Source organism: Vidua chalybeata, chromosome 5 (genome assembly GCF_026979565.1).
Source record: "Vidua chalybeata isolate OUT-0048 chromosome 5, bVidCha1 merged haplotype, whole genome shotgun sequence".
Lineage (NCBI taxonomy): Eukaryota > Metazoa > Chordata > Aves > Passeriformes > Viduidae > Vidua > Vidua chalybeata.
Genome location: NC_071534.1, coordinates 41,239,759 through 41,245,687, shown reverse-complemented (window position 1 = coordinate 41,245,687; position 5,929 = coordinate 41,239,759).

Here is a 5,929-nt window from a genome sequence, read left to right as displayed (position 1 = left end):
CTCTCCAGAGCTGCCCAGGACCGGGGAAAAATAACACAACGCTGCACAAACATCCTAAAGACGTCACAGCTGGAGGCTTGAAAGCCTTATGCTATCTTGAGAAACCAAGGGTCTCTGTGGACATATTTTGTAAATTTAAGGATTAAGCCCCATCTGGGGGTAATATTTTAGAATAGGGGATGTCACACCATTCATTTAAGATTCTTATTGAGAATCTTTGTGAAATTTGCTAATTGGCAAAGTCTATAAAATTGTATATGTGGTATACCAGGTGGCTGCATTTTGGCATATTCCACCTTACCAAATTCTTGGACCTAAGGATTATTATTATTAAATATCAAAGTAAAAACTTTTTTATCCCTTAACTCTGTCTGGCTCATAATTCTAGAGCCAGGAAAAAGGCATCAGCACTAATGGCTACCTCAGAAATGTTTTCTCCTGGCAGTCCTCGTCCTTAACACTCCTCAGAAATTATCCCATAGAAAATTTACATGTTCAAAAAATATAATCCTGATAAGTGTCCTGATCTTTCCCAAAGTTATAAACAGTGATTTATATAAACAGTTGAAATTATGTTTAGCAAATAGGTTTTTGTCCCTTACTTACATGTACAACTCATACAGCCGATGCAAAACAATTCACGCAGAACAAGAATGCTGACAATATCTAAACTGTAAAAATTATCACTGGCTTTCTTCAAGTAACTTTAAAAACTATTTTTGTGCCTTATTTGTCAACAGAAAATAAAAGACTGATTGGATTCTAAAGACTAATAAAACATACAGTACTCAATATACAGCAATATTATTTATGGAGCTGCAAATTCAAAAGTAATTTCTGTTGAATTTTCATTATAATAGCATTTGAAAAGAAAACAGCCAAGCCAAAAGCTAATGGAAGTACAGAAGTAACACTGAAAAGATAGACTCAAAAAAAAAATTATTTACCTCCTTTTTTTTAGAAGTAAGTGTATAACAAACATTAAAAGTATGTGCTTTCATGACAAAAAAAAAAAATGTGTCTAATTGCTAGGTAGAAAAGATGCACAGAGGACCAGGGCTATTATTATAAATATTGCAAGTCAGCATTACTTTTATATTGAGGCCGAGTCTCACAGTTGCTCAAGGTTATAAACATTCAAATCACTTTGTTTCATAAATGAGTTCTTAAACTCAGCAAATTTTAAGAAGGACAGAACTACTACATGGAAAATGTCAATTACTGTCCAGGGATTCTGATAAATGAGTCTGAAATGCAAAACAGATCAAGTTATCATTAAGAAAATGTAGCAAAAACTGATGAAAAAAAAAGAATAGGGTATGCAACATCCTCTGTTGCTGAGACAATCTCCCTAACATTGATATCTTATAGGTCATAGGTGAACATCTCCCTGGAATGTATTGAGCATGTGAATTTGATCTCTTCTTATACTGATGGAGCTGGAGATGCTTAACTGACAAGTATTAAATATATTAAATATATTATTAATTTATATTTATTAAATATAAATTTAGATGTCTCAGAGTCAAATAAACCTTCAATCATGGTGATCAGAAGGACTGTCAGATACTTTTACCATTTAATTCTCAAGTAAAATATATAACACAGTAAATGTGAGGTTTCTGCTGCTTCATTTTTTTTTCACTCTAGAACTTATTTCTATTTTTCTATATTTCTTTAATTTGTAAACAGTATTTCCTTAAGAAAGTGGAACTGAAGTGTTTCTGTGACAACAGCATACACAGTAACATCCATAGCAACATCCAAAGCCCCACCTTCAATTTCTCTTAACTGGCTTTTTTATTAATTCCCATTAACTATCACCTCTAATTAGAGTTTTTATAATCTTTAAACACCATTTAAGTTTTTCTTTTCTTATAATACTTGCTGCTGAGTAGAAAAAAAAAGGGGAAAATTGGATGCTGTTGAAGATTTAATGCTCTATATGCTTAATTATCTTCATTTTTATCATTATTAGACTATTAAGAAAATAATATATTTTGACATTAATAGAATGATATCTGTTTGCTCTGGTGGCTGCTTAAAAATCAAAATCACACTTAACTCAATAATATGAGGCAGCTGGTCTGGTTAACATCTTTGCCTATATAAGTTTATAGATTCCATCAAAACTTGCTTTTTATTGTGCTTATTATTTCATATCTAAAGAATTAAGATTAACATTAATGCTAATCTCTGAGCTTCAGAGAAAATTACCAAGTCTTTGTGAATAATAAAAGCTCAGTCATAAGTAATAATTAGCTCATTCTTACTAGGTATTCTGTATACTGTTACTAAATGAATTTAAATATTGATAGTCAACATTATATCTGATATCTTAATATCACTTTGTGTATTTCATGTATACAATATTGTAAAACCTTCATTATGAAAAGAGTGACCTAAAAATAAGAAATGTATCTAAAAATAACAATACGTTCATATTGTGTATTAACATGCTATTATATCCCTATGGATGTTACTAGATTGAGGTAACAGGATTTTCAAAATTTTGGGAATTTCCTGAAGAGTTATTTTACAAGTATTTACAAGCTTTTTGGTGTTTTGCTTTATTTTGGTTTTCACTAGGTTTCACATAAGTGTGTTACATATTTTTAAATTGCAAATCATTTCTAAGCCAACAAATAGACATACTGTTGTTATCCTATAGCAAAGGTGAAGTGCCATCTGTCTGAACCAAGTTTCTCAGTGGCATAGTGTTGGACTAACATATATTAGCTTGCAGTCTGATGGTGATCTCCCCACAAAAAAAGAAAGACAATCAGCAGGACTGGAAGGGCTGTGGAAGAACAGGACATTACTAAATTCACTGAAAAGCAAAATGCTCTTTTATGATTTTTAAGTAAAAATATTCTGAAATCAGCAAAAGAGGTTTTTGGTCACACTTTATGCCTGCCTCCTCACCACCACACAGTAATTGGGTGAAAGAGGCAATTTTTCTTATTCTTCTTCCTCTGCATATTTCCTCTGAAATCTTTAAACACACATAATTCAGGGAAATGAGCTCTACTGTTATTCACTTACCTGGCTTTGAGATCATACAGGCATTAGGTTTTCATTTAAAAGAAAGATATATTTTTTCTTTAAACTGTGATGTGTAGTATATTAAGTCTATTAGGAGGTTTATTAGTCTACCATAACATTTTACAGCATAACAAATTAAATGTATTCTTCAAAGGTTTGCCTAATTTTTTGTCATGAACCACATAACTCTTCCAAGAATGCTGAATGAATTCATAATGATTGAACATTTAAAATAGTGAGAAATAATTAATTTTAAATGTTAAGCCTTAATTATTCATTATGAATCAATTGTAATAATACTGGCAATGTATTCAGTAGATATTCCTGTAGTTGTGATAGGTCTCAGTAATCTGGTTGCCATATTATTTTATAGACATTTTCCTTGTCTTGATTGTTATAAAAAACATTATTTTAGAAAGGATCCCAGTAATATTTTCAAGATTTTTTTTCAAACTTCAAATGAGTTTCTCAACTCTATGAGGAGTTCAGACTAGTCCACACTTAATATACACCAGGAGTCCTAAACAGATTTTTGCTGTAGCTTATTGCCATTAGGTCTACCAATTCTTGACTTCAATGTCAAAGCAGGGACAGCAATTTCAGATTAGTTTAGCTGCCAGAAACACTATTTTCATTCAGAAGATAAACTCCAACTGACTTCAGAGGAACAAGTTCAAGACCCTTGTGGGCAAAAAACCACCTGTGAATAAGAAACTCTCTGATATAAAAGATTAGCACACTCCTTCCTTGGCAAGAGAGGTAAGTACTCATCCAAAAACTGCATACTTAAAAAACCTTTCCTTGTTTAAATAACTATCTGCAGCCCTTGACTACACTAGCAGTATCTTAAATGAGTGTGCAAGTAATGAAGGTCACTCAAGTGTTAAAAAATAAATGATCATGATTTGATTTACAGGTCCTTTATCTTAGTGTTCTCAGAATATCATTGTTATTGCATGTAGGCAACAACCTTATTTATCTGAAAATCTGGAGTGGATTAAAGGACAGTTATAGGAATCTTGGTAATTAAAAAAGTTCAATAGGACCACACCTTAGATGCATCCTGTATTTATTTGCTAATGTTCCATATTGATCATGTGAATATTGGATAACATAAGCTGAGCAGAATACATATGATTTACAAATGTGCCGAAACAGCAATTACTGAATCAGAAATTACCAAAAAGGATTCACTGAGGATGAAGACTGATTACTGGAAAGGTGTAATTCTCTGTGCTCTCCTGATAGTATATACGTCTAAAGAAAGAATGGCAGCATTTTCAAAACAGAAGTCAGAACAATTGAAAAATGAATCACAAACCTTTCATTTTCTTCATTGAGCCACTTAGTGTTTTAACCTAATAAGTCTTTTACACAGGACACTGGGCAGAAAACTTCCTTTAGAGAAGAAAACCTCATGTACATGGATTCATTTATCACAAGATTACAGTAATTCAGTGGGTTTGAATTAAGGGTTAACTGATTAATTTATATAGAATCCCATCCAAGAAGACTGTGGTAAACAGAATTATTGACAGCAACAAGCATCTGTTTTTCTCTTTGTGAATCTAAAAGACTTAAGTAATTCCTATTATAGATCTGATCTTTCACTTACATTGGACAGAGATAAACCAGCAAATAAATTCCATGCTTGCTAAAAAACTTCAGTTTATACTCTGTATTGTGCAAGTACCTATGTATCATCCATGTAGTATATGCACACCCAGTACATATGGAATTTAAACAGTGCTATACAAAGTGATGGGTTTCATGTTTTAAAATTTCTCACATAAATGGTTTATGCCATATAATTCACAGTGCAAAAAGTAAGAATGTATGGTTCTGAAAGGATTAAAGAAAAAAATTGTAAAAATGTAGCAGAGAGAAACTACAACACCTGTAAAGATTTTATATGAATTTGAAAAATGAAAAAATCACTGAGAAATGTCCATTTTAGCATATGAAAATGTAGAACCTCTTCTAGAAGTAGTGAACTGAAAATCTAAACTCTATTGTCTTCTAAAAAAAAGAATCCTTGAGAGTGAACATTTTAAATTTCTTAAATAAATAGTTAAATGTTTACAATATTTTGTACCAAGTCAACAATTAGAAAAATCTCCTAGACTCTGCATGCATTTCGCTCACAGTCCTGGCTCTGAACATCCCAACATCTTTTTTTGTTTGCTGTAAATTTTTTTTTTGGCTTAGGCCTCTGAAGTTAACTCATACGTGGACAGCATGAACTTTGAAAAGTTCTACCCAAATAACAATTTAGACAGTCGTAATATTCAGAAATAAACAAAAAAAAACCCAATGCATTTGAAGGAACACAAATTCATATCCGATATTATATTACTATAGAGTTTATTAGAGATAAACAATGTCTCTTTTAATGAGAATATTCACATATATTTGTTTAAATAAAGTAAACTAAGTGATTATAGTGAAACACAAACAATCAATGACTTTTGGTTTCTCATAATTCTCAGTGTCTACCTCTTGGCTTGACAGTTCACATGTGGCAGTAGCTCATTCACCAGCATTGTTTCCCAGGCACAGTCATAACAAACACCCATAATTCTCCAAAAGGAAACTTTCTACTTTCAAATTCTTGTCTCCCTTGAATCGGCAGTCATGTGCTGATATCTTATTGGCTGCCTCCAGAGATCTAAAGGCTTGTAGCATGTGAGCCACTGCTGACTTAAGCTCCTGATACCAATGCTTGGATTCAACAGTGTCACATAAAATATGATCTTCTGTTCTATTGTCCAGACATACACTTGCATGTATTTTCAGAGAGTTCGTCTGGCTGATAAACAGTTAACAGCTGAAGTTAAGATTTAGAGAGTGACTATTGGTACATCAAAGGGTTGCTAAATGAGAT